This window comes from Amblyomma americanum, chromosome 5 (assembly GCF_052857255.1).
Source record: "Amblyomma americanum isolate KBUSLIRL-KWMA chromosome 5, ASM5285725v1, whole genome shotgun sequence".
In the NCBI taxonomy this organism is placed as follows: Eukaryota; Metazoa; Arthropoda; class Arachnida; order Ixodida; family Ixodidae; genus Amblyomma; species Amblyomma americanum.
In genome coordinates, this window is record NC_135501.1 from 171,113,421 (window position 1) to 171,132,274 (window position 18,854).

The 18,854-nt window shown below is 45.0% G+C and overlaps 1 long non-coding RNA gene across 1 annotated transcript; it reads right to left on the minus strand.

Moving 5' to 3' along the window:
- Positions 1 to 361: 361 nt before the first annotated feature.
- Positions 362 to 2,609, minus strand: LOC144135277 (uncharacterized). The gene is made up of 2 exons (XR_013315431.1): positions 2,256 to 2,609; positions 362 to 542 (listed from the first exon to the last, which is right to left on the minus strand). It is a non-coding gene; the product is annotated as an uncharacterized LOC144135277 (long non-coding RNA).
- Between the last annotated feature and the right edge of the window lie 16,245 nt (positions 2,610 to 18,854).

An 18,854-nucleotide genomic window follows, 5' to 3' on the forward strand; every position in this document is an offset into this window, starting at 1 on the left:
TTGCGGAGTAGTAGTGGTAACTCTTCAGCACGCCGCGTCCCCCATAGTCTTGAGTTTGCCGCTATGTCGTTTTAGCAGGCCAGGAGGCCATCGTTATGCGTGATGCACTCCTTGTCTTTCACTTGATTGACATAGCACTGTCTGGGCAGCGCCAACCTTTCGATTTCGGCACTTTTTTAGAAACTTCTACTTTTACCTATTAGCACCAAAAGCGTATTCAACTCAATTACTACTCAACAGTTTCCTGTGCATCTGCTTTCATACCTATTGCTTTCGACATAATTCACAGCCCCTCGAGGTCCGGCATAAGCTTCTTAATTTTCGTATGCATATTACAAAATGACGACCAAAGAAACGAAAATACTATAAAAAGAAAAGATTTATTCTCGGTCAAAGTCTTCCATGACCGCCGATTTCTGATGATCACACTAATTCTTGTGATTTTCTTGTCTGCTTCTTATCACTCCTGCGATTTCTTTTGTTTTTGTTGTTGTTTGCCTTGTGTTTTCTGTTCTCCTTCTTATTCATTTCGCCGTTCTTTCCTGGAAAAAGTATCAAGCACGCTTATAAAAACCTTGATCATGCCAAAATTTTTCTTCACCAAGGTACATGAGGCTCATAAGTGACTTTCGCACTGTGACCATCAATGTAAGTACTGTTGCAGGTCGGCTTCCACTAGGGACGCCATCGCTTTTTGGGTTACGTGGTCCTGGCGTGAATTTTGAATTTTTCATCACTGCACATTTATGACGCTCTTGTATTACAGCAGTGATTGATCTAGGGTTAGTTGGTTCATGTTTTCAAGGCGGAATACCTTTAGCACAGCAAATGGAGAGCACAGGAGAGGCGTTGCTGGAATATCTTTTTTCTACAATGGGTCCTTTTCTATGTAATCCTTCCAGTGCTTCCTCCGTCCCATTTAGGTGCTGTGCTAAAACGTATTCTCTCTTGAAGACACTCTTGTTGTACAGGCTTTAGTTACTAGGGGTGCTGTAAGAAAAAGAGGTTTAATTTCTTTTATGGGGGTTTAACGTCCCAAAGCGACTCAGGCTATGGGGGACGCCGTAGTGAAGGGCTCCAGAAATTTCGACTACCTGGGTTTTTTTAGCGTGCGCTGACATCGCACAGTACACGGGCCTCAAGAATTTCGGCTGCGTCGAAATTCGACCGCCGCGGCTGGGATCGAATTCGCGTGTTTCGGGCCAGCAGCCGAGCGCCGTAACCCCTCAGCCACCGCGGCGGCCTGAGGTTTTGATTGTCAGTAGTATTTTTAAACCAAGATATCGTGGTAAATCGATCGCCGCAGGCCAGTGAGCATCAGACCAATTTTCATGGTCCAATAATAGGAATATATGTTTATTCTCTTTAAAACATATTGGTACACATACCATATGTACAGTAGCACAAGTGGCCCACCTCCAAGAACGACAGGCAAACTCGGTTCAGGAGAGCACCAGCAGTACCAAAAAGATATGTTTGGAAGCTAATCCTTCCTACACGCATTGTTTAGTCTTCATTTCCGTTACCCAGAAATTAGGCGTTCTACTAAGTGTAAACGACTGAAATACTTACATTTATACTACATAAAAAAATCACTGGCTATCTGACATTCCAATCGAATCTTGAGCTAATGAGTAAGCAGAGCGCCTCCACCAGATAACGAACATGACTTGATTTTGAAGAGAATAGATGTGTCACTTGCAGGTGAGAACTTTCAGTCGCCGCTAGCAAGATATCCATATCAACCAACTTTGACCCTAGCCGTTGACGTAATATAAATAAATGTGAGCAAAAGAAACAGTTGGAGAATTTCTCAAACAAATCTCCTGGCTCCTTCGGAGAAATATCTAACCGCCTGCTAGAGGACCCGAAGAGGTGTCTGGTTATCAGCAGAGAGACTTGTAGTGGTCCGGCAACACAACCATGAAAAAATTAAAACAAAGCTTTTGTAAAGGCATCAAAGACTTCTAATGTTATCACCAACACGTAATGTAATGAGTTATACGTGTGAAATGTCTTTCTTACACTATAGGGAGGTGAATTAAAATGGTATCCTTGGTATGGAATCAGGTGCACAGGCCAAAGGAGGTATAGATATTTGAACCGGCTATGCCTGTCGGCCAAAGTCATTTTCTCTTAGACAACACCAGCTTTTGACTAAGTAACATAATATAACCGTCATGATGCAATTCTTCAATATTAATATTTAATTATTGTTTTTGTGCAAGAAAATAAAAGAATGAGTGAATACCAACCAGAAGAACCAGAAGGATTTGATCTCTCTAAAGCATAAGGAGAAGGTCGTGTTTCTGTAAAAAAAAAAGAAGAGGCAGATCGAAACCACCCTGAGAACCCGTTTTCTACCTATAAAACTAGGAAACCCTCGTGGCAGTTGATAGTGATCTTGAAGGGTCCAGTGTATTTGTGGCACTGTGCGTTCAAAGTCACAACTGTGCATAATTAGCATTTGCAATCGCACACTGGAAACTTCATACGCCTACGCAAGCAGCACCAGTCGAAGAAAAGTGGCAGAAAGCACGCTATACAGTGGCGGACTAAGAAGTGACGAGCAATTTTCTCTGAAGGTGCCCATCCTCTCTACTTCTGGGTCTCTTGTTTCTTTTTCGACTTCTTTCTTTAGAGTGGCTTCATACTTCTCAGCCTTTCAGTATTCTAATTGTCTTCTTGGCAGATCATATCTTTGAAGGTCACTGTCGGCACATGCGATATTTGGACAGCCTTCGCCGTTCGCAAGCTTTCTAATGTTCACTTGCAGGCGTGGTGTTGTCACCACGGGTGCGCAGAAAAGATTAGCGCCGACTTTCGCTTGACTTATCCTAAATCGACTTCAAAAGCCAAAACTCTAACTTTAACCCTAGCTAAAGAAGGATGTACAGGGGTTTTGGGAGGTGCGTTAAAAACAAGTTAGCTTAACTGGCGTGTAAATGCTTACTAAGTAAGCGTTATTTGCTACATTCAGACATCGCTGAAACAAATAGTAGCCTTAAAGTTCTTGTTTGCATGAGTAGCCGCCTTTGTAAAGGAATTTGCGAACTTATGCGCACTGTAATTCGCCTCTCGTAAAACCGGACATGATGCTGCGGAATACAGCATGTTTACATTTTACATGCTTTGCGCCGCGTCAGAAACCAGGCAGTGGCGCGTTCTTCGCCAGAATCCATCACTATTTTTGAATACTTAAGGAATTCGTGGATAGTCTGCCTGTAATGCTACTTGGAATTTCGTCGTGTTCTCACAAGGTCCTCATAAGCTCATAAAGTCATGTACTCATAATCACCTCATAACGTCTCCGCAACCTTATTCCTAATTATTCATTACGCACTTTATTTATGATAGGATGGGTCACATCGACCCGCCTGCTTTTATTCCTATTTTAAATTTCTCGGCCATAGCGATGTTGTCGCGATTGTAGGTGACTATAAACAGTTCGCTCGCGGCAATGAAGTTTGTTTTTCAATCACAACAGCACTCGTTTAAGGATTGACTGCAAAGGTTTTAATGCTTTAACTTAGTTTTCTAAACCAAGATGAATGCAGGGCAGAAAAGAATATAGATCAGCCCCAAAGAAGGAGGGCTCCTTCAAGCAGCTGTGCTGAATCCTTCCTGTTACGTCCCACCGTAAATCCCACAGTAAATCATACAGTAAATCAACGCGCTTAATGTTGTTGCCGTCAATGGCTCAAATACGATGTTTCAAGAAATTTAATGTTTCAAGAAAACATTTCCTTCCTTCTTTTTCCTCCGTTTCCTTAATTTTATCTACGCTCTTCTTCGTTGCCTGACCTTATACAGAACATGAGGAGGTCTTAGGCGGATGCAGAAAACTTTCATGCATAACTATGTTTGCTAATTCAAGCGTTCTAGAGATTCTAAAACTTGTTTCTAATTAAGGATTAGCTGTTTATTTCCTGTATATTTCACACAGATTATTGAGAACATAATAAAAGTTGTTTAGCTGATGTATGTCTCTATACCAAGCAACATACTGAAGTGTTGCATACCGTAATAAAAGACTTGCTGGCATTCTGGGACCATATTCCGCAAACTTTCCCGACACGAGTGCTACGCCTAGCTGTGAATAACTTCAAGCTGAACTAACATAACGTATTGTTACGTGTTACGAACTGATATTGGGCATAACAGTGCCCCGGTGTTTGCATGGTACCTCGGCAATGGTTCCAACTGGAGTAGAAGTCGAAGTGCTACAACCAATGACTGCTGTGGTTCTATAGCTAATTTATTGTGCGCGTAATAAATTATTATTTTATCTGGTGTAAATTTTCCGCACTTAGTATTCGTTCTTAGCACATGGAAAATTTTAATAATTAATAATTGTTTTTTTGGGGAAAGGAAATGGCGCAGTATGTCTCATATATCGTTGGACACCTGAATCGCGCCGTAAGGGAAGGAATAAAGGAGGGACTGAAAGAAGAAAGGAATAGGTGCCGTAGTGGAGGACTCCGGAATAGTTTCGACCACCTGGAGATCTTTAACGTGCACTGACATCGCACAGCACACGGGCGCCTTAGCGTTTTTCCTCCATAAAAACGCAGCCGCCGTGGTCGGGTTCGAACCCGGGAACTCCGGATCAGTAGTCGAGCGCCCTAACCACTGAGCCACCGCGGCGGGTGCAAACTTTTCCTGGTTTGGTTTATGGTTTGGTTTGGTTTATATTGGTTTAACGTCCCAAAGCGACTCAGGCTATGAGAGACGCCGCAGCGAAGGGCTCCGGAAATTTCGACCACTGGGGTTCATTAACGCACACTGTCATCGCACAGTACAGGGACCTCTAGAATGTTTTCTCCATCGAAATTCATGGCCGCGGCCGGGCCATGAGAGGCGCCATGAGAGAATCTGTTGAAGAAGGCTCGGAATAATTTCAACCCCGTTGAATTCAGTAGTGTTTGATATAGCACAGGCATGCACGTTTTTACATTTCAGCTGCGCCATCATTCGGCCCCCACCGACCGTATTCGACACCACAGCCTTGACCCAAACAACGAAATGTGTACCTACAATGCTGCAAAGGCCGTTCAAATTCGTCAGAAAGCAATTTAGGACATAACGAAGCATAAAAACGTCATGATGACAGACTTCCTACATCAGTAACTATTTACTGAATCTTAATATGATCCCGGTCCGGAAAAATAATTGTTATCCTACGGTCATGTGCTGAGAAATTTTAATTATTATTATTGTAAGCTGAGCGACCGAGCTATATTGGCACTGCCAATAATGGCATCGAAGAACGAACCAACGAACGAGCGTTGGTGATGATCATTCACAAATGAGGATGAAGTTCAGGTGAAGCGAAAGGTGTTGATGGATAGTCACAGATGTGGATGAAGTTAACGAAAAGTGCTCACAATATACATACCTACGCTATGAGGTGTGGTAAATAAGCTAAGACACGAAGAATGTCCCGAAACACAATCGAACGGAAGAGCACAATACGTAGCATCGGCATTTTAACAAATGTATCTAAGCGGATGGATTTAATTTGTGCAACCCCCTACCTGCTGTACGCGAATGCGAATCCCAATTCTGTACTTTTTTGCTTCCAGTTATTGAAATACTGTTATATTTTACCCATGAGCACAGCAAATGCAAGCATGAACTTAAACAAGAAGAAATTACGATCTACGTCTGATGTACACATACATTCTAAGATATTTAAACTTCCCCTGGGTTAAATAGCAACTGTAAGGCCGCCCCTCTTTTCCAGCTGCATACCTTTGCAGGAAGTCGGACGCCGGCACACGTGGAAACCGCTCCCCAGTATAAGCGAGAGCCCACGAATACATACGGGGAACGAAAATGGTCGCTTGACGCACGGCGCCCCCCCCCCCTAACGACGTGGGCTATCGCCGGGAAGGCACCCACAGCTTCCCGCCGTGCCTCGTGAACAAAAGTGCATTCCCAGAAGGGCCGTGACGGACACCTGTCATGGCGGACAGGCAGTACAAGCCAAGAATGTGGGAAAACAGGGGCGACCCTTAATCTGGTTTCCCGGAGGGACAGACGAACCCCTTCATGCTTATTAGCTGTGTTCCGCCGTCGGTAGCGCGACAGCATTGTGGGCCCTTTCGCCCCCTCCTCTGTTGCTGACAGCCGACGCGGACCGATGGTGGGTGGCGGTATGCATGCCTGAGGCAAGGATTAGCTCCGAAGGGAGAGCCTGTGGATACTCTCACTTGAGAGAGAGTGGTGACGTTTTTGTTCTTTATTTTGTATGTATTGTTAACAAGACTCTGGGTTCGAGGCTAAGCCCAATCCAAGGGGTTGTCCCCATCTCTCATGTTATTTTTGATTGGAGAATTGATGCTTAGGGCGGGCCACTGAAAATGACCGCCCTTAGGCCTTTGTTAATCAAGTGCTTAAAAGCGCATGTAAACGGATGCAGTGGAGTCCAGTCTGAGCTGAGGCTCCATGCTTAGCATGTAATGTGATGCTACTTAGGCTCTAACCTGCCCGGTCGATGAGTAAAGTAGCGCAAAGTTTGTTCTTTTGTAAATTCAGTTCTGCTTTTTCCAGTTTTACTCTCTTTATATGTATGTTGTAAATATATGCTCTGCTGTCATCATCTACAAGCTCGCCTCCTGTTCATCTTCCAAGCCGAACGACACTAGAGGAAGGGATTGTGAACCATCCTCGAAGAAACGGACGACCTTTTGAAATTCTACTGGCGCAGCCGACAGGATTCGGCACGTCTCATCTCAAGGCCAGGCATCGCAGTGACAACCACAGGCCATCCGACACGGAGCAGCAAGGAGCTGTCAAGGGACGACTCCACCTCGGCTGCTACCGAAGCTGGTAGAGCGGACGCATCATCCGGGCTCTGGGCGGCAGACATAAGAAGATCTGCGCCGTGTGAGTGGCATTTGTTGCGTTTTGTCGAGGTTGGCATGGTTGCTACTCAGAAGGCTTAGGTTTAAGGTGTGGAACACGTGACCAGCATGGAAAAAATTTCGGTCTTAAGAACTCATTGAGTTGTAAATTAGGCCTAGAATTTAAAACGCTTCGAGGTGTTCTCTCAAAGGCAGGACAAACGACTATTCGCCGCCTTGAGTTGAAATTTAAGGAGCGGATGAGACAGATAGAAAGGCAGGAGCAGGAAGAGCTCAAAATGCTCGAGCTGATTTATGCGGGCGGCGGCAGCATGGCAATGGGTCCGACGGAAAGCGCAGAGACCATGCAGACCTAGGCCCTGAAGCTCAGAGTATTAGTGAGGTTAATAACGAGCTACCTAAATATTTGGCGGAAGCAGTGAGTCAGAAAGAAGAAAAAGGAACACATTCACAGGTGCAGGTAATATCGACTGCTGTGAACGGACATTTCATTCATGAAAACCCCTTCAGTAATGAGTTTGTCCCCGAATGAAAAACTCTCCGAGGTGTCACCCTATCAGAAGCGGGGCGGGATACTATTCGTCGCCTTGAATTAAATTTCCAGGACCGAATGCGACAGATTGAGCAGAATGAAAAAGAAGAACTAAGAAAGCTTGAGCTGAGGTATATGGGCGGCGGGCAGGATGGCACAAAGTCCGAATTAAAGGACAGCGACCATGCAGACCTAGGCCCCGATGCTCACAGCACTGGAGAGGTTGACATCGACTTCACTGAAAATGTGACAGAGGCACTAGGCCAGAATAACGACGAGGTCAGTGAGATCCAGATAGCGGAAGCCTCAGACGCTCTATCAAGTTCGATTGAAAAACAACTGCCAGGGAACGCAGCGCTCAAGATTGACCTATTGAAGGGCACTAAGACTGAAATGGAGAGAGACCAATGTTGCGAAAACGCGAAAGGTAGATCCAACGCACTTTCAGAGCGGCCAAAAACACAATCGCCGCAGTTGTTTCAAGACAAATCTAATTTTGAGCTGGTACTGGGGACAGAAAATGATCATCAATGGAGTGAGACCAAGTGTGCTCAAGGTGAGGTCCTCATGGAGAGCTTAGGTCACTTATTGCCCGCCAGTAGGGCGTTTGTTCTGAGTCACGGCGGTAGCAATTCTACAGTCAGACGCAATGACCTGGAGGAGTGGGCCGATTCGGCCACAGGGTTTGTAACACAAAGTGTCTCAGAGCAAATGTTGAAATGTGCCGCACAAAAATTCTGCAGTCGCGGCGCGTTTTTTGGTGGTAATCAGGATCACTTGAGGATCACTGCCAAACTGGATCGAATGGGCTTCGTGCCAACTCCGCCTCCTAAGCCGCCATGGAAGGTTAAGGCCGATATCGTTGCAGCGAGAGCCCAACGGTCAGCTTTTGTGGCAAGTCGAGTGGCGCAACCATGCCGGCCTGTACAAGGCGTGAATGTTCCCACTCAGCCGTCGCTCGGTGAGCAGGGTGCCGTGTGTTGAAGTCGGGCACTTACGAAGAGACTTCTGCCTGGCGTCTACATAGAACGGTGCCCGTGAGTGTTGTGCGCAGACTTGTGAACAGTGATGAACAATGCGGCTTTATGTGTGCTTCGAATGTGGACTATGCGCAGTGCATGATGTTTCTGCCCATTCAGTGAAATGTACAGCAGCGTGCACCAATGTTGCGCTTTAGTTTATTTTATGGATTGTTGCTTTGATTGGTTCTCGAAGTGTCGAGTACCCACGAGAAACTGTGCCCCTGGAGATCTGACACTTGTATTGTGAAAGTGTTGCGGCCTTTTTGTTAGTAAGCATAAACGAGCTGAAAGCAAGCTCGGTTTATACTCTTACACGCCCCTCTTTTCCAGCTGCATACCTTTGCAGGAAGTCGGACGCCGGCACACGTGGAAACCGCTCCCCAGTATAAGCGAGAGCCCCCGAATACATACGGGGAACGAAAATGGTCGCTTGGCTCACGGACCCCCCCCCCCCCCCTTTAACGACGTGGGCTATCGCCGCGAAGGCACCCACAGCTTCCCGCCGTGCCTCGTGAACAAAAGCGCATTCCCAGGAGGGCCGTGACGGACACCTGTCTTGGCGGACAGGCAGTACTCGCCAAGAATGTGGGAAAACAGGCGCTAGTGAACAAAAGCGCATTCCCAGGAAGGCCGTGACGGACACCTGTCATGGCGGACAGGCAAGACTCGCCAAGAATGTGGGAAGACAGGGGCGACCCTTAATCTGGTTTCCCGGAGCGACAGACGAACCCCTTCATGCTTATTAGCTGTGTTCCGCCGTCGGTAGCGCGACAGCATTGTGGGCCCTTTCGCCCCTCCTCTGTTGCTGACGGGCGACGCGGACCGATGGTGGGTGGCGGTATGCATGCCTGAGGCAAGGATTAGCTCCGAAGGGAGAGCCTGTGGATACTCTCACTTGAGAGAGAGTGGTGGCGTTTTTGTTGTTTATTTAGTTTGTATTGTTAACAAGACTCTGGTTTCGAGGCTAAGCCCAACCCAAGGGGTTGTCCTCATCTCTCATGTTATTTTTGATTGGAGAATTGATGCTTAGGGCGGGCCACTGAAAATGACCGCCCTTAGTCCTTTGTTAATCAAGTGCTTAAAAGCGCATGTAAACGGATGCAGTGGAGTCCAGTCTGAGCTGGGCCTCCATGCTTAGCATGTAACGTGATGCTACTTAGGCTCTAATCTGCCCGGTCGATGAGTAAAGTAGTGCAAAGTTTGTTCTTTTGTAAATTCAATTCTGCGTTTTCCAGTTTAACTCTGTATATGTATGTTGTAAATATATGCTCTGCTGTCATCATCTATAAGCTTGCCTCCTGTTCATCTTCCAAGCCGAACGACACTAGAGGAAGGGTTTGTGAAGCATCCTCGAAGAAACGAACGACCTTTTGAATTTCTACTGCAACCATTGATATACAGCCTTTGGAAAAGTAAAGACCCAAAGCGGTTTCTTCGTCTCACGCTGCTCTCTGTGTGTAGATGTCCAGCGGGCGAACCTCTAAAATTGTTAAGGAAATCTAGTACACAGAAGATTAAACTGCAGCATTTTCTACAAAAGCCCCACTACAAAGCTTAGCATGAAACTCCTATTTCTATTTATATTTTAAAACGGCTTTAAACGCACATTCCACCCATATACTTTATTCCACTGCCAAACTTCGCGAGCTAAGATGCTACGTGGGTCCTTTCCTTGTTAACATACACACATAAACGCCGAAGCACCATCGCTACTCACCCTCAGTTTTTTTCTCAAGATCACTCACTGTCACAGCGGAAGGTCTCTCAGATGTCGTTCCGGATGGAGCTGAAGATGTATACAAGAGATGTAATTTTAACACAGCGGAAAGTTATAAGTCTAAACTGTAAGGGTACCAAAAACAAGTTTCAATGATGCGCAGTGCTCTCTACTCACTCGCCGACTGAGACTATGTGCTAGTGCACAACGCTTCATGGATAGCAGCATTTGTTTCAAACACATGTGGTCGCTCAGCACCTAGCGAAATGCCTTAGTGCGTCCCAAGCTATGACGCATGTATTTACTTAGTAGACACTAGGGTTATTGTTTGCTCTGTTGCTAAAACAATGTTGTGTGCCCCGAAGGAACCATAGGAAACGGGTGGGGGGGAGGTAAGAGACTAAAGGGGCAGTGTATAAAAACCAGAGCCATGTGACGGTTTCCTCCACGCACTTTCTGAACTGCCGATATCTTGTCTAAGATGATGACAGGGCACGCATCGGAACGCGGCTCACCGTTCGCCACTGCACGGCCAAAACACGTAAAAAATAGATCGATGTTCAATGCGCACCGTCTTTAGTGCAGATTGCGTGTGTTCTATGGTTATCAGTAATTACTCACGAATGTTTTTGTTTCTTCTCTCACTTTTAAAGTGTTAATATTGCTACTGACTTATTCACTAGCCTCAAAGTAGGATCGCTTTTTTGATTGTTGGATGATTTTTGTGTCTCGCACTTCGCGTATTTCTGTTGAAGAAACACCTAGACGCCACAATGTCATTTTTTCATAAATGGTGTTTTGAGAAATGCCCTTACAATGACATAAATTTATACAATCCAAAAAGGTCTTGCCTAAAACTTTTATGAAACAAAATTTCTTGGGTCCACCAGAGAAATTATGAGAGATCCAACCACACCTCTCGACCGTGAGCTTCATCGTGTGCGTGGTATTTTCTCTGCTGACAGCTGCAGGCTATTAAAATAGCATTTCCGAGAATTCGGAAGACTGAATCATTATTTTATAATGTCTGCTACCTTTTCCGTGTAAAGATTCGCATTTTTCTGGATTTCTATTCCATTGCGCCTGATTGTCACTTCATCATGGAAGCTAGCCCCGGTACGCAATTACGTAGTGCGGCATGAGTAGTACAGTCGGAGACAAAAGTATCGGAACCACGTGTTCTTCAAACGAAGCTCATAGCTCTGCTTCTAGCCGGCGGCTAGAGACCCCACTTGGGGAGATGAAACAAGAAAATATTGACTTTCAGCTCCACAAGTGTGGTCTCCAGCTGCAAGCTAATAGCACAGCTATGGGCTGCGTTTGAAGAAGACGTGGTCCCTCCTTTACATGCTTAGTACCTATAAGTGCAGGAATAGCAATGGCTAGCCATTCATGGACATACGAAAGGTGAACCGTGACACGGTGCCATCAAAAGACACACGCGGCCGGCTGTCATAGTTACTGGCCCATGGCCGCCTCAGCCGGGCTGTAGGACGGCCGTTCTTAGGCTCTGCTTCGCCTGACCGGACAGGTCGTCTGTGCAGCCTGTTTGAATTAACCGTCGCCTACGCTGATGTTCATGAACACTAGAGCTCTTTCTTAATAAAATGCATGTGATTTGACAGCAAGAAGACATCTCCTTTTCGAATTAAACAATTTTAAGATGCTCATATTCTAATCTTTTTTGCTTCCGTCTGCAACGCTTGAGTGAAAGTGTTGGCTTAATGTGTGGAGTGACATGCCTGATGTGCTCTTGCGTTGCATTGTGTTCAGTACATTTCGTGTTCTGGTACGCGGACATGTTGTTTTTCTTTTGAATGGTTCCCATGTCTGACTTAGATTCTGAAAGTAATTTCTTTCTGAGTTCGTAATTCAACGGCATTACTTTGAGCAACATTATAGACCAATTTTTATTACGCGGCACATCTTCCGCATGATTTTTAAGACGTTTAATTTATTGCCCTACTTTATATTTCCTTAATACAAGAGCAGCTTTCTTCATTTTTTACGGAAACCGGAAGGCGTAAGGATGTCGTGCCCTATTCAAGGAGAAAGCCTAGTGATTGCAATAAATTACACTTTTTTGGGTGGTTTTTGTTTGGTTTCTGGCGAAAGGAAATGGCGCAGTATCGATCTCACGTATCGGAGGACACCTCAATCGCGCCGTAAGGGAAGGAATAAAGCAGGGACTAAGAGAAGAAAGGAAGAAGAGGTGCCGTAGTGGAGGGCTCCGGAATAATTCCGACCACCTGAGGATCCTTAACGTGCAGTGATATTGCACAGCACACGGGCGCCTTAGCGTTTCGCCTCCATCGAAATGCGACATTGAAACACAAAATTTGCAAACGTTATTTTTTGTAGAACTCTAGCTGATGAGGGACCTTCCTTGGGAAGAAACCGTGTAACTAAGAACGCGCATAAGCAGAAAAATGAGAATGGTAATCAAATTTTTTTGGTTGGTTTAGTTTTTTAATTTTGTTCGTTGTTATAGTTCGAAGCAGGATACAGTAGAGTATAAAATCGGCCCAATTTTCTCGGTAATAAGGCCCTTACTTATCGCGAGCAAAGCATACTTTTTCATTCAAATTATCGCCGAGCGCACAAATGGAATAATTTCACATCAATGAGACTTTCACTTGCCAAAGTAGGAGAAAATAGTGCGAATATCATCTGCTGTGCAAGATGGCAGAACGCTGTTTATTAACAACTGTAGTACTTTCATTTCCACTAAAAAAAACAACACACATAATCAGGCCCCCAAGGTCATAGGGGCTTATGCGGCAGGGTATGGCAGGCAGCTATCTGTACAGGGTATACCGACATAAGAAAATATACACAGAACTCGCGTATATTGGGAATAAAGAACAATATTTTAAATTTACACACCCTCTACGAAGAAAATTCCTCATTGAGAAATAGAAAATGAAACACAGACACAGAGCAGTGAATTTCAGAAAATTGTAATATGAACACTAGCCACATGCACACCAATCAGACTGCCAGTGGCGCAAAATGGATTGCACACGCAGCTAGAAAAGTTATACAAGAAACAAAAAGATAATGCCAAAAATAAGTCAATGCAAGCAGATTCGGCTCAGCAGCCTCCATAACATGTATTCAAAAGTTGTACGGATGGTGCTGGGGTTATATGTGCATGTAAAATGAAAAATGAAAATTGGTTTTGAGGAAAGGAAGTGGCGCAGTAACTGTCTCGCATATCTCGGTAAACATCCGAACCGTGCCGTAAGGGTAGGAAGGAAGGTGGGAGTTGAAGAAAGAAAGAGGTGCCGTAGTTGAGGGCTCCAGAATAATTTCGACCACCTGGGAATCTTAGGTAGACACGTAATCAGTGCGTGATCTTCTGGCTTCCAAAAGCGGACATTGGGCTTTAGCCCACAGGATGATGCAAAGTAAAACAATGAATTCATCGAAACAGCAGTTTGTTAAAACAACCGTCTGCATCAAAGGATATTTGAAATTGGGCCTGAAAGTGACCTTAAAACGACCGACGCCAGCTTTTGAGCTCAATACAAATAGTATGTTCTTAAACGAGAATTGCAATAAACAATTTACTATACTGCTCCATTGAGCTGAACTGTGACATTCTATACACCAGGTTACTGTGGCCTAAATAACACGTAATCGTTTTCCTTACCGGCAAGATAGTTTAATGTCTTATATTGTTACGTCATGGCAAGCAGGTTAAGGCTGGACTACATGACAGATGACTATGGAAGGATTTAATGACGATGGAATGATTTAATCGCGGTGAGCCTAGCGCGAGCGCTCCGTGCCGCGCCACTGCCCACTTCGTCGTCTTCTAGTTCATGACAGTATTGTAGAGATTACACGATACGGCAGAAGTTTCTCACAATCTAAGGGTGGCTATTCAAAAAAGCTGGCTGTGAAGTTACAAACTTAGATACTTTACTTGAGATGAATACTGCATTCGCTAAAACAGCAAGGCAGACTTTTTGTGACCGTTAAAAAGGAGTTCTCCCGTACCAGAGGTTTATGACGCGTGAGTAAATGACCCCATAGTAAAAGAAAATAGATTAATACCAAGTAGCGTTTTTCTAAGAACGACCGGAGCAGTAAGGTGGAGGCGGATTACAAAGGCAATATGAACGAAGCGAGCGTTAACCAGCCCCAGCAGTGCCAGCCAAACAAATGTGGAGACGCTAAGAGGGGTTTTGTTGAAGCACCTTTTTTTTATCCCATATTCCATCTTCTTCTGCTGTCCTTTCTTCTATTTGTTTTGCACTTTGACAACGATAGGCGGGCTTGGGCTAGATTTACCTTGGGTTGTCATACGATGCACCAAGGAAATTTCGTGTTTTCGGAAGTTTGTTGCGTTTCGTCGTCCAGCTAAGTCACACACGAAAGATATAAAATCTTCGTCTCGCTCTAAAAAGAGGGCTAACATTTCAAGAATCCAGTCTTCAAAATTGTTCACGATCATTTATTCCCCAGGCGTTATGTCTAGAATTTCAGCCGGATGTGTTACTAAAGCGACAAGTGATTTTGCCTGAGCCAGTAGCAGAGACACCTCATGATGATGAGCTTGTGACTATTCTGTTTGCATCGCGAAATCGACGGGGTCACAGGATCCGAGCAAAAAGTTTAAATTGAAAGCAAGCTAAAAAAAACCTTCCGAAATGCTAATATAGATAACTGTGCTCCCGGAGCTCACGCGGTATGTTCGCGTGTCGACCACCAAAGCTTTTTCTCCTTCTTCTTCTTCTCTTTAGTAAGCATGGCACATACTCACGCAGGGGGATTGGCCAAGGTTCAGTAGATAATCCCATTGAGGTATTTGCGCGAAGAAAATTAGGCATGAGAAGACTAAATCAATATAAAAATTGGAACAGTCAAATGAATAAAAGAAATATGAATTACCAGGAATAGAATCAAGCATTTTTGGACATGCGACAAAATTTTGTATACAGCTAACAAGGTAATCGATCAGTTGCACTTTAGTAATCATGAAGGTAGCCGCAGACACTGCTTAATGGGAATCCCTTTGCGCTCGCACCGAACGATGAATAACCGGAAGAGCCAGTGGGAGTCCTAACCTCGAAAGAGGAACATCCAAATACTGTTTTCTCTGAACTGCAAACCACCGGCAAGAGAGGAGAAAATGATCTATTGTCTCAACTTGCCCATATGATACACAAAGGTTTGTCGCAGGGAACCCACATCTGCATAAGTACAAATTTAAGTGAGGGATTCTGCCTCGCAGAAGCGTCATTGACACCTCACGAAGCCTTGATTTACACCACCGGATATTCCGTGGGAACTTTAAGTGGCTAAATTCCACGGCATTGAGCAATGGATCACTACGGTTGGCTGAAATATGTTGGAAGCGCTGGAAACGGGAAGTTTCTAACAGAATGAGGTGAGGGATGGTATAGATTACAGGAGCGCTGAGAGCTCACCTTGCCAATAAGTCAGCCACCTCGTTAAAATAGACGCACGAATGCCCAGGTACCCAGACAAAGCGGATCTCACGCACTCTGCGCGGAACAAAAAACCGAAGCGAACGATTGAATAATGATTTTCCCGAATTTTGGAGAGAGGCTAAAACTGAAAGGCAATCTGCAAGAATAAGAACTCGTGCTACATGCCTAGGAAGTTTTCGAAGAGCCAAACCAATGGCCAGAAACTCTGCGAAGAATATAGGAGTATAATCTGGGATACGAACGGAATAGCTCTAAGCCAGCTCCTGCGAATATATCCCAACCGCCGCCTTCTCACAGCTGCCGTAGGCATCAGTGGAAATAACAGTATGAAGAGGAAAATTCTGTAGGTGTTCAGAAAGGAGACCATTTAGGATATTTGCGGGCATATGTTTCGCATGGGACGGGAAAATATGGTCATAATAGAAGATGGGGTCCACCTGCGTATCTGCAACTTGTTGCAAGGAGACCAGATTAACCTGAAGCGGGGCTAACAGATTCTGCGTGAGCCTAAGTTGCGGAAGCTGATAACTTGGCCAATGATTAGTGAAAAACAGGTGTGGTTGGGATAGAAAAATGGCACTACAAACGCCGGGGGCCGGGTCAAAGGACGTGAGGAAAGTACGCGCTGTTAGAAGTTGGATGCGGGAAAAGAGATCGGGGATGCGGGCTTCCAGATAAAGGAAAGCGTTTGAAGCTGATATTGGGAGCCCGATGCATAGCCGTAGGGTGCGCCTTTCCAGTAAAGCTAATGTCTGCAGCTTGTAGTTTGCACTACCAGAGAACAAGACACAACCAAATTCCAGAATCGGTCTCATTTAAGCCTTATAGAGCAACAGTAACGTGTCACGACGCATGCCAAACTTTTTATTGGCAACTCGTGTCAACCTGGCCAGAGCACGTTCCCCTTTAATAACATTATTCTTAATGTGGTGTCATCAGTCCAAGCTTTCATCATAAGTAACGCCTAGGTATTTAACCGACTCCACCTGCGGTATTGGAGTGGAGCGGTATACTAGCGAGATGTACAAAGGAGCGTCGGGCCGAAATACCAGCACGCCACATTTGCTGACATTAAGTGATAAATTAATTTGGTTCAACCAGACTTCAATAGCATTCAGGTATGCCTGCAAACACTCGTGTAGTGCATGAATATCCTTTGCTGATGCGATAAAAGCTATATCAAAAGCTATATCACCAAAGCTCCAACCGCCTCTTCGTCGCCTTCACTTCTTTTTAGTATGGCTGCCCGTTTAACCTGCTGAAGTAAGGTGCATTCGTCAGCCTGTCCGCAGTGGTGCCTAGCCGGCCGTGGCATTGTCTGAGTCGGAGAGACGCAGTAGGCGTAAGTGCACAGTGCCGCAGATTGAAGATATGGGCGTGACATGAGGAAATGCTCGATATTTTCTACAGCGGCTTTGCACCCGGACAGGTGGTATCGAGGCTTGCCGTATATTTCGCCCTGAACACACGTGTGCGAAGCACCCTGTAGCGGACCTCGCAGAATAGCCCGCTTCAACCGGTGTTGTCATAGAAGGGCTCTTTCCCGATGTCGGGCTTGCGGGTGCTATTTAGAATGTCAGCGCCGTCTTCGTCTATGCTGCGTTCAACCACCTTTGCCGCTCGACTCCCTGAATCGCGGCAAACAACTTCTGCAGTTGATTCGGACAGTGAGCGACTTTCAGGTGAACCTCGTCAGCTGCTTAGGTCCCGGTAAAGTTTTTTTTTTCGGGTCACCAACTGAGAGCACTGAATACCACTTTTCCCAAAACAAATCGCCAGAAGTTTCAAAGTCGGTGACAATGTGGACCGTCTTTTCACATGTTGCCTTGAAAGAAAGCAGTTCCTCCACCTACATTACTAGCGTCCTGAAAGGTGACGCTAAGTTGGTCTATTCTAGCGTTAACAGGAATTCAAGCATGCAGTGCGCGTTGGGTAAATTGCCTGCAGAAAGGTGAATGCGCAGCCTGACCAGCAACCGAAAGAAAGCGTTGATTTCATCTGTAGCATTGAAATATGAAACACCAAGGTTGACAGAGATTGTTGCCCATGGGTTCCTTGGTACTGGGCCAAGTAAACGATTAACATCACACGAATTCAGAGGACGGATTTTACTGCGAAAGCAGTACTTCATGAGGTCTAACCGGCTTACCGAGTTTGTGTAAAGCTTGACCTTATGGGCCACCATGGCCGTACTATAATTATTTAAATAAATAAAATATATATTGCCACAACTGGGATTCGAAATCCGGGCGGCGTGAACGTTTAGCTTCGCTGGCCAGTGCACGACAGCATTATGCTATCGCTGCAGTCGATCTCGCCTCCTTGAACTGCAACACACTCCCGCGTTGTGAATTGCACATCGTCGTGTTCATCAACTAATACTGCTATTGAACTAATATCAACGCCACACGTGCCGACGACCCAGCAATGCAAAATCGTGAAAACACCTTTCCGATTTGAGCAATGCGTTGGATGTGTTCCGGGGCAATTTGGAAATTACCCTGAATTCAGTATCACCAGAAAAGCAGCTGCAGCGAACCCAAGCTAAAACTCTGCCTGCAACAGCCGAGAACAGTGTTAAAATCTACGGACAGCAAACTTTTTTCTACTATAATTGGAGCTTTTTTTTTGTTTAGCAGGAAGCTAACTGCGTGATGATTTTCACACATCAAAAGTAAAGAGACCTTTCAGAAGCATGTGTTGCAAACATAACCCAATCGTATTTTTACTCTCAGAGTCAGAGCGATGAAACCAATATTTGTGAATAAATTTTTATTCTTCTTTTAGCTGTTGCCATTAGTCCAGTCCTGTGCTTTGGATAAACACAGCCGTTGACTACCAAACGATTTGACATTGTTATTCAGGGAAAAAAGAAGCGGATTCGTGCTGCTCTATAGCGGATGTTCACGTGTTTGAGGCATGATGGTACAAATTTATACCCGAAAATTTTAGGAAATGTAGAGTGATTGATAGCGGCGTCCATGCCACCATCGACAAGGATGTTTAAATATTCAACAACCAACTGTCGGTTTCTTTTTCTTTTAGAAGGTCAACATCCACGTCACCAATCAATAAAATGTGACCATGAGGAAATTCAGCCTCGCTGAGTCCTTCGATAAAATATCTCTCACTTTGCTTCAGCGGCCATTTGACAGTATTTAAAATTATGTCAAAAATTACACTTTCAATGCCTACAACTAGTGAGTCAGTGGTCGTGAATGCGGTGAAGCCTATAGGAGGGTTCGATTTTTC